Raw genomic sequence first — 11387 nt, forward strand, 5'->3', positions numbered from 1 at the left:
CTCCACCCCATGCATAATTTTATAAACCTCTGCTGTGTCTCTCTTTGGTTGCACTTTTTCTAAACTGAAAATTCCCTTTAGCCTGTTCTCTTTAGCATTTTCTTATAGCCTGTAGGCTTCACTCACAGCACTGCAAAGACAAACAAAGCAAACTATTTGCAAGAAGTCTATAAATTGTAAGAAGTACAGACTGGGACATTTCTCTGCAAAGTTCAGCTGTATGCACTATAAACACAGTGACCGTTCACAATAACAGTAAATGTTTTAGATCAGCATGTTTATAACAATGTTGTATTTCGAATTTAGCCCAAATGATTCTCAGGATCAGGCAAGCTGTATCATCGCTTCCAGCGCCAACTGGCTTACAGGCTGCATCAGGCCCAGTCTGCTAATAAGGATGAAGAAGAACTGTTAGGGACTATAAAATCCTCCTTTCAGGCTTGCTGCACTCATCATGATGGGAGGAGGGTCAGTCTTGGGAGGGATCTTTTTTTTTTTATGGGACACACCCTGTGTTTCCAGCTGCATGCTATTCTATGGCACTAAAACAATTCATAGTCACCTTCTGGTTGAACCTTTAACCATGATGCTATCAAGTGGTTGTATGTAAACACTAGCCATGTGTCTCTGAGAGTGTAATTTTAATATTGGAAACTCATCAGGAGAAGACCTTCTTTTTTTGGAACACTGGAGTGGAAAGACCATTGCATGCAAAACAAAGAGTATTCTGCCAGAAAAGGCTTTCAATTTGAATTATGCATTTAAAAGGAACTTCTGCCTCCTGTTGAAAAGTACATAGAATTTATATTCTTTTCTTGGCCAGCTTTTATCTCTGCTTTTGAATCCAGCTCTGCAAAATCAAGTGTGTTGGATCGCTTTTGTTCCTTTCTCAAGTTTTAACATATATGTAGTGCACAAGCAATGCATTCGTTTGGACAGCCTCCATCATTTCTAAGTCATCCATGACCTTTCTATGCTATCTGCCCTCTCTTGTCAGTTACAAATAATCCAGGATGAAAAGAAAGGCATAGATTTCTCCTCCAATCAAATAAATTAATTATGTTCCCAATTATTTCCTAATACTACATGTTGCAAAAATTATATTTGAAAGCATAATAATTTTTATTTTCAGCTCAAGATTCCAAAATTGTAGTACACTAATGGAGATGGCTAGATCATTCTCAAAACATGCATGTAAGATAGTATGGCATTAACACAGTCTCTCTCTCTCTCTCTTTCTCTCTCTCTCCCCCCTTCCCTCCTTCTCCCCCCTCCTCCCCATCTCAGAGTCCTGGAGTTATGATCCTTCCAGAAGATCTGTATTTAGTACAACTAATGTACAATTGTTGATTTTTTGATCCATAGAATCCAAGCATTTCCCTTTTTAAAAAAAAAAAAATAAATCTGTTTATAGGGATGTTTGACCAGTTTGGCTTATGTTCTGCTCACCAGTAACAAGCAGGAAGCTGAATGTTCATCTAGCAGTTCAACTGTTTGTAAGCAGCTATATCCTTGCTTGTCAGGTTACCTTTCACATAGTCAAACAATACAATATAGAGTGCAAATAGCAGTATTTCATGCATGCATGTTTTCACACAGCCTGATGGGAGCCCTACTTTCCCCTTCCTCTGCAAACAAGCCTTCTCTGTATACTGCTTGGCAGCCAGTTGTATGAAAGTGAGAAAAATGTCAGCCAAGACCCCAAGGGAGGACCGATTTCACCTACTGCACAGCTGTACAAAGTGACTGCAAGCCTGAAGGAAATGAGATGCCATCATCACAGCTACTGCACATCCTCAGAGCTGTTCAGCAGCTCTTCAAGTCAGATAGTAGTGAGGCAAAAAACCCAAGGCAGGGCTCATGAGTGGAGATGGCTGTTGAACATACTATGTTTGCCTACTGAATGCATTCATTGCAAAGTTTGTTCCATTCTTTTTACCTTAGCAGTTTGGCTAGTCCGCTAGTGATCATGTTCGCTGTCTCAGCATGCTTACTGAGAGCCTACACATGGTTATCTTTAAAACCTGGCATTTTGACTTATCACTCTATATTTCCTTGCCTGTAAATTGAATGCAAGTGAAATCTTCCTAGTATCTACAGTCAACATTCATTGAACGCACTCATTGCATCCCTTAATTCGCACAGAAATATTAATGAGTAAGAGGACAAGGCATCTGAAATAGCAGCCTACGCATTTATATAGAAGTGTTATTTTCTTTGCAAAGGATGTGAGCTGTCAAGGGGGAGGAATGATTCATACTTAACACCTGTTTCACCCAAGAGACTCCTACCATTAGAATGTTCAGAACATCACTAATATCAAAGGGAAATTAATATGCATCTTTCTGGAAACATGATGGATGCCTCTGTGCAAAGTCCAAAACAAAAGAAACCTCCATAATTGGAGAAATATATTTTTGACATCCCGGTACACTGTGGGGAGATGTAAATCTTCATTCTTTTATCGCCTGACTTTCCTTCTGTGTATTGCTTTCATAGGTTTTTCAAATGGATTTACTTAGGCTATTGCATCATGATCTTAAAATAGTGCTTATGGGAGTTTGTGTGACTGACATGGCAATCCCGTGTAGAGTTACTTCAGTCTAAGCCTACTGATGTCAGTGGCCTTCAACCAAAGTAACTTTGCATAGGATTTAACTGTTGTTTATGCTCCAGTTTAGAGAAGGAGTTTTTGCTCAAGATGTCATGATTATACAGTCAAGGGGTCAAGAATCTGTCAGTTTATGGGTGGAGCCAACAACTCCCACCCCTCTGTGAATAGAACAGCTACTCAGCACCCACCCACAAATATAGGCTTGGATTTAAGAGAGAAAACCACTGTGTTTATATACATCGAGGCGGGCACCTCATGTGCCACAGGATGAATGGAAGGGAATGCAAATAAATAAATTTCTGTGAGAGGCAAACCAACAAGAAAGGTCACGGCTGTCAGAGTGCTGGGGAATAGGTAAAATAATATTCTCCCCACAAAGAACATACTCATCAAACAGCATTGCTTTGTCAAGTGTGTAATATTTCCTGACAGCATCAGTTGTCACTTTCTCACTGTATTTGTTTTCTCATTTGTAATTGAAATGAGAGCAGAGATCCTGTCTGAGGAGGGCCATGCATTCCTTGCGAGGTCCCACCTCCACATCTGTTGCCTCTGCTTAAATCCATCATCTAAATTATTAGCCGAAGTTCAACAGCATCCATAAGTTTCCCCAATTAATCCATCATTTAGCAATTCCCAATGGGCCAACCTAACACACTTGGTGGATGAAAACCCCAAGTCCTTAAAAACAAATCGGAGAGGTAATTTAAACCAAACCAAACCTTTGCCTTAATTGTCTTTTGCCCGCAAAAGCTGGTAAGTTTGTATAACACCGCAGCAAAAAATTACAATTAGACAATAACCAGGTTTTAAAATCCAAGGCAGAGATGAGCTTTAAGGGTTCTGTCAGGTCTCTCAAGGCCACAATTAGCAGCCCATTCTCCCCATCCTCATTACCTATTTAATATGGAATAATGTCCCTTTCATACTTCAATTCTCCTGTGGTTCTTGATTGCCTTCTTCAGCATGATCAAAAGGCCCAACATAAATGTGCATGATTGTGTTGCTTGCTCTCCTCAATGGCAATTGATTTAAATACGATACTCTGCAGGGGAAGGCTGTTCAAAGAAAAGGCACACCAAGCAGTTTATCATTTCCATGCAAGGTATTTAAGAGTGTGCCATCTTGAAAGCTTTAGAAAGAGAAGAATAAAAAAGCAAAAAAGAGAGAAGGTTAACATAGTGATGTAATGTGAAAGGCTGTTATCTATAAGATGCAGCAGCTAAAGCCCAGAGATTTGGGAGTACATGTCTGTGTAGCACAGATCAACCTTCTAGCCTAGAAAGGGATGTCGGAGTGCGGCTTTTGTCATCAGTATGGAAACATGACATTGTAATGCACTGGTGGTGACTGAAGAAAGTGAAGGTGCAAGATCAGCTCTGTAGACACAGGTTTTCATCCATGTATGCCATGTTTTGAGTTGATATAAATAAAAATATGGATTTAAAAATATTGGGTATGAGAGGTCAAGGAGCCTATATGGGCTATAATTTAATGAGTATGTGAGATCTGAGCATGCAATTAAGCACACACATCCCATTCATTTCAAAGGGTGTGGAACAAAGATGCCATGAACTTTGCCACAAATGAGTTTGCCAGACAAATTTTCCATGTTTGAGAGGAGCACTTATAGTGGTCTGATCCTGGGATTGATCCCCTGGCACAGCAACAGTCACAAACTCTTTACAGATTGGTTGGCAGCTGCACAGTAGCTTTTTTTTTTTTTGCTACAAGTCAAACTATTTGATTGACCTCCATCCATAATTAAGAGACAGACCCCAGCACCCTGGTGAACCAGGGCATTCTAGATCTGGAAGGAAGTGTGTAGAGAGCAGACCTAATTAAAGGTGTGTCATTGATTGACATATTTGCTCCAAAATATGATCCCACAACTTTTTAGAAACCATCTGCATCTTTATACAGCACAGGGGAAGGTGGAGCCAACACTTACTTTCCTGGAAAAGGGAAACATGGGAAGGGAGCATCTTGTCCAGTGTTGAAAATGTTTCCCATTAGCATAAAGCACTCCTAAAATGTCATTAACCAAGCAGTGGGAGGAGGGTGAATTTCCTGGTATTGGAGCAAGATCCAAAGTGGAAGACAGTGCAGGGGGGGATTTCCAGTGCTGAAATGGATCCAAAACTGGAAGCAGATAATTTTCAGTGGTGGGTTCCCAATGCAACCTGATATGGAAACATTTCATTAACCATCATTAACTTGTGCCGGGGGGGGGGCGCTTTCCAACACAGAAACAGACACCCCCAAATGGGAAAAACTTCATACTGTAGTGATACACAGCAGTGTAAGGAGTGCTTCATACGCTGAAATTAAGCCCCAGGTAGGAAGGAATTCATAAACTAGACCCTTCGACTGCTTAAATGAACACCCCAATTTTTTTGGGGGGGGGATTTACTTGTGGGGACAGCTTTCCAGCACATAAAGGAAACCCCACAATGGGAAGAAAATCCACTGTTGAAAGCAGCCATGGGGAAAACACAACTCCCATGCTCCTTTGCTAATCCATGCATGACACAGAGTACATGCTTGAAAGCCGACTACACATTCATGAGTATTGTTGTGCTAGATGTGCTACTGCACAGCAGACTCTGATGAATGGCTGACTGATCACACAATCTGATCATTGATCAATCTGGATCATCTGGAGATTTGCAACAGGCAATTATAACATGAGCCAAACCAACAGGACCTTGGGAGTTCCTAAAAAGGAGATATCAGGAAGACCAATCTATAAAACATCCTTAGAGTTTAGCTCAATGTTATCTATTCTAACAATAGCTCTGCAATTTACAGAGAGAGAAAAATAATCCCCAGCATCTGTTATCCGAGATTGTAGGGAAGGAACAATTTACCTGGAGATTGGAGGGAAGGAACTTTTTGCTTGTAAGTTGAATTTTAAGTGTTTATTTAGAACCTTTATGTGCTGCCTCTCCAGATACTTGCTCAAGGTAAATAAACAACATTAAAATCATAAAAACAACATAAGAATGTTAACAAGCTATAGGAACAAACCATTGAAATAATCCATAAGAACATGCTAAAAGAACATCCAACAGCCTAAAATTATATCCATAGCCTGTCCTCAGGCTAGGAGCACACCATAAAAACAGCATTAAGAGATGAAACCCAGTTAAAATCCTAGATAAAAAGAAAACATTTTCATTTGAGACCTAAAGGGCAGTAAAGCAAGAGCAAGATGAGCCTCTAAAGGGAAAATATTCTGAACTGAAGCCAAGGTACCACCTCTTTAAAAAAAATTGTCTCTGGTTCCCACCTGCAGGGACAAGCAGAAGAGAAACACTACTGAAATGTAGCCCCCTCCTTAAAGAGCATCCCTGCCTCCCCTCCATTCTGCCAACTTCCAGAAGTACATACTCCATAATGCAACTGTGAAATCCATAGGACTGCCTAGACTCCCCTGTCCTGGTCATTTTCCAGGCAAAGGAAAGTCCTACAACTAAAACAATTTCTTCTCCAAGGCTATCCCAGCCCTAGTATGCATATCTGCTATCTCTGAAAGATCCAGAATTATCTTAGCAGTGGATCTGCATCTCATTGTTCCTGGAGAAGATGCTCACTAGATGCATCTCACAATATCTTTCATCAGAGAAGCATGTGGAACCAAAGTATTCTGAGGTGAGTTGAGGATGGAGTGTCAGCTCTGCATTTCAGCTTTAACTCTCTATTTCCTGGCTCTTTGTGGGTTTTAAGCAGACCCTTCACGTTTTGCAATGTCTTTTTTGTGGTTTAATATTTCTAAAGGCAGTAAATTATTTCCAGCATACATTTAAAAGATGGGGGGAAGACAAATTTCTCCTGTGGTTAGTGACCACAAAACAAAACAAGAAACAGAAATCCACGAGAGAACAGTTCTCAAGAAAAGGTTACAGGACTTTAAACCTTGACTTTGATGTCTCGGCAAAGGGAAGGAAAGTTCAGTCAAACCTGATGACTAATTCCTTTCTGAAGCAGCGTAGCAAATAAACATTCCCATATCCATCATTTCAGCAAAAGCTTTCTGTCTCTGGATGTGAGTGAAAACAATCAGAGACACTGTCCCTCCAAATTCCTTCCAGCATAAAAATGAACTGCTGAAGAACAAATCTATCCAGATTAATGAGCCTAAGAACTATTACTGTCAAAATATGAAGAACAAGACAAAGTCAGTAATTCTCCTCCCCCCAACACATGCACACACATTTGCCTTTCTATACAAGAAGATCCTGTCATGATACATAGCCATATAGTATTCTTCAACTGATGATGTTAGAGAGTTGCAGCATCTGTGGCATGGCTCATCCTCTTCACCACTACTATCCTTTCACCCACTGATGTAATCAACATAGCCTGTGATAGGGAGTCACTAGAACTATCCGAGGACAAATTACCCAAATACCTGTAATGGAAATTATACAATGTGGTAGGTTGAGTGCAGTGGGGGGAAAGATTCCTGAGATATGACAGGTAGGTTTTGACTGAGGTGATGAACCATATTAAATTGAGCAGAATAGACACTTTAAATAGCCAGTGTGATGGAGTGGTTAGAGTGTTTGAATCCCTAGGCCGCCATGGAAGATTACTGGGTGAGCTTTGGCCAGTCTCTCTCTCTCTCTCTCTCACTCTGTGTAACCTAACAGGGTTGTTATTATGAAGATAAAGCAAAGGAGGGGAGAAAGATGTAAGCAGCTTTGCAGCCCCATTGGGTAGAGCAGCAGTGCATCAGTATTAAATAAAGTATGTTTAGCCTCAATAAGAACCTCAGTAAGCATTCTCTGTAGCTGCCTCACCACGACAGATGGTCTACCAGTGGAGGTGCCAGAGCACCTGATCTGGCAAAATGTTAGAAATTATTGAAGGCACTTTTCTTTCCTTTGAAAATTGAAATGGTTGTACTGCTGGATTAGAGGGAGTCGGAGGCTTGAGGATGGGTCCTGATTCTTGAACTAGAGGAGCCTGCTTTTTTTTTCTTGTTGTGGTGGTGAGTTTAAGAGCCTAGATTTTCATGATCTCATGTGGGACTTCTTTCCTGCTTGGTTTGAGGGTCTGTTCATGGTTATGAGTGCTGGTGTTTTGGAAGCATTGTCCTCATTTATGTAGCCTAAGACTTCCTTGGCCATATAGACCACAACATTGGATGGGTGACTCATTGCGTGTGTGGGTTTTTTTAATGTCCAAAATGCAGCTCTTATTCAGTCATTTCCAGGGATGGGTAAACACTCTTTTATTCAAATGATTAGGAATTGCAAGCAGACACTTAAAAATGGAATTTTATCAAATTCTCACAAGTGTACCACAAATGTTTTGCACATGTGCACCCTTGCAGTATTTTCCTGATATTGTCCCTGTCCCTTTTCTGTTCACCATCAGGTCTAAATATTCTAAAAGAGAGAATATTAAATTATAAAAGAGGGGTTTTCCTTGGCTGCCTGGAAACTGTTGAGATAAGGAGTGTGATGGTTTGGGGTCACATTGCTTTTCTCTTTAGTATTTCATCTGTGCCCATTTTGCTGGAATGGCTCCTGAAGCCAGCTGTGTTCATCAAGTGTTCTTCTAAACTGAATTGCAAATAATGTCTATCACCTACTGAAAACAAGCAAGTGCATAGCTTCAAAAGCAGCACACTTACTCAAAATGTCACATAAGTATTGAATAACCAGACCATGAAGACCCTAGGTCAGATGTCCAGCCCACCATATATTATCTATTCCATCAGTTAAGATCTGCCTCATAAGCCCTGCTGTCTGCTCCCCAGCTTTCAGAAATGAGCTGGGTGCCAACCAGAGACAGGGCTTTTTCAGTAATGGCACATTGCTTATGGAATGCCCTTCCCCTTAAAGCTTGCCTGGTGCCTACATTCATTTCTTTTAGGCATCAGGCCAAAAAATTTCTGTTCACCCAGGCTTTTAATGAAGAGGTTAATTCATTTTAAACACTGTTTTGGCCTGGAAACATTTTGAGCACTGTTTTAGCCAGTCTGTGGTCTGTTTAAAATAATCTATATTTTCATGCTCAGGTGGAACTTTTTAAATGATGGATGTAATTAATATATTTTAATGGTTTTTTTTATTATTTTTTATCTTGTTAAGCACCCCTCCCTCCTGGCAGGCTCCTGGAGAGGCAGCATAAAAATGTTCTGATTATTTAATCAATAAGTAACCTAAACAAGCCAACAAACTATGAGCCCATGCCAACAAGGACTACCTGGATAGATGTCATAGCGAATGCTACCAAACTACTCTAAACATTTCTTGTTTTAAATAGCAAGTCCCCAATGCAATCATATGGGGAGCCTGACTTGAGAAGAAACAGGCTCTATAAGCAGGGTACAATCAATTTTTGGATGTCATTAGCCCTTTCCCCCTTTCCAATAGACTCCAATATTTGTAGAGGGAAACAATACTGTCTGAAACAGGAATAAAAGTGATAATGCAGCCCCTTGCCAGCTGAGTTGTTGCACCAGAAGGAGGGAGAGGCTAATGGCATTTCCCAGGCATCCGGGGTTCGGCAAGGGAGAGGAGCACTGGGGCTATATTTACCCCAGCCCCGCCCCAACTGCACGCAGTTGCATTCTCTCAGTCCACCCGCCTGCCCTACAGCAGTACAGGCATTAGCTGGTCGACTTTTTAACAGGGGCCGGGTAGGAATTTTTCTACCCCCACCCCCATTTTCCACCTATTGGCTGGATTGGGGGGCGGGGGTTGCCTACCTTGTACTGCTTGTCAGTGGATTGGGTAATTGGATTGGGGGGTCGCTTAATTTGGTCACTTGGCAGGAGGGAGCCATGGGGTTTAGGTGGTAAAGGCAAGCACCCAAGGCTTAGCCCCAGTTTTGGGGGCAAGTGGTCGGCCGGACTGGGAGAGGGGCTGTACAGCTCCCTACCAAGAGGGCGGATCACATGGGACCCTCCCCTGCAGGGATCCATCAGGAGGAGTGGGGCCTGGACGAGGGAGGGACTTGGTTGACCTGGCTGGCCTGATATTAGCCATCTGGGGATGGCTGGTGCTGAGGGCAGGGTGGCTCACCCACACAGGACAAGGTAGGGTCCAGGGGTGACCCTTAGGCTTATCCTGCTCCTAAGAACCCCCTTGGCTGTTTTATTATGTTCAATAAAAGTGGCCTGTTTGTTACCCAAAAACCTGTGTGAGTCTCTTCATTCTGACTGGGGGAGCATACATGTTGGATCTATAACTCAGAGAACCAATGTTAATTTGGAATAGACCACTGATCAGATGGGAAAACTTATGAAGAAACAAACTACAAACAGTGTTCAGACCCACCAGAAAAATATATCCGATGCTACGATCTGCAAAAGACAGAAGAGACCCCCTCACCTCTGCAGGAGTATACCACATACCATGCAGTTGTGGACAAGTTTACATTGGGACCACACAACGTAGTATCCAGACAAGAATAAAAGAACATGAAAGACACTGCAGACTTGGCCAATTTGAAAAATCAGCAGTGGGTGAACATAGTCTAACTCAAACAGTACACAGTAGCTTATTCCAAGACTGTAATGCTGGACAACACATCCAATTACCATGTTAGATTACACAGAGAAGCCATTGAAATCCAGAAACATAAACACAATTTCAACAGGAAGGAAGAAAGTTTAAAAGTTTAGAAATTAATAGGGCATGGCTTCCAGTCCTGAAAAATACAAAATGCCCTACAGCTTACAACAGCACTACAGATAAGATTAGAATTTCAAAAGCCAATCCATATACAAAACAACCCCCTCAGGTAAGCTCCTCCATTAGCATATCACAGCCCAGGAAGTTCTCACAAGATAATGACTCAGCCCTTCCCCACCTGCCTGAGTAGATCTAAATTACATGCCTACCAACTTCTTCTCAATTTGATCCAGAGAGAACTTCAGTTTTCTGGGTTACACCTCTGAGGATGCCAGTTGCAGTTGCTGGTGAAATGTCAGGTCTCACAATGGCAAGACCATGGCCACACAACCTGGATAATCTACAACAACCAACTTCATGAACACTGGAATTTGCAGGATATTTAGAAGAAAGTTATTGTTCCGAGTATTGTAATTGCAGTTTCCCTTTCCAGTCTGGAACAAGGACAGCAACAGAAAAGACCCAGGTTCTGGACATAACAGATCATATAAGTAGCAAATTTTATTATTAACAACCCCCACTACTTCATCAGTTCTGCTACCCAGTTGAAATGTCAGGTCTGGCCTTTGAATATATGAAATAAATAAGAAACAACTAGTGACTAAACAAATGCAGAATCTGTTGCTGATATCTCTGAGAACCCAAAGTGTTCTCAGTGGGTCAGCCATTTTTCCTTCCCTAGTAGATCTGCCATTTCTTGAATAGCTACCCTGAAGCAGTTGGCTGGTTACTATGGAACACAGGATGCTGGACTAGATGCTCCATTGTTCTGATGCAGCAGGGCTGCCTTTATGTCAGCCCTTAACGTTGCAATCAACAAGTGATGAGCATTCATGCGTTAAGCATCTGCATAATTGCTAAAATGTCATCTCATGTGAAGCAACCCTGAGCAGATAGTGAACAATCTTCCCTCTAACTATGATCATAAGTGATAAAGGCATGGGCTTTCCCCTCCAACTTATGGGAATTTGGTGTTCATGTGTCACAGGATGCAAGTAACACCTGGCATTCCCCATGAGCCTGAGCTCTGACCTGTCTTTAGTACTAGATTTTGAGGTCCTGTCAGGACTGATTAGAGTTTCAGGGGCTAGCATTGCCTTTGCAAGGGGAAAGAGAGTGGA

Source organism: Heteronotia binoei, chromosome 10, assembly GCF_032191835.1.
Source record: "Heteronotia binoei isolate CCM8104 ecotype False Entrance Well chromosome 10, APGP_CSIRO_Hbin_v1, whole genome shotgun sequence".
Taxonomy (NCBI): Eukaryota; Metazoa; Chordata; class Lepidosauria; order Squamata; family Gekkonidae; genus Heteronotia; species Heteronotia binoei.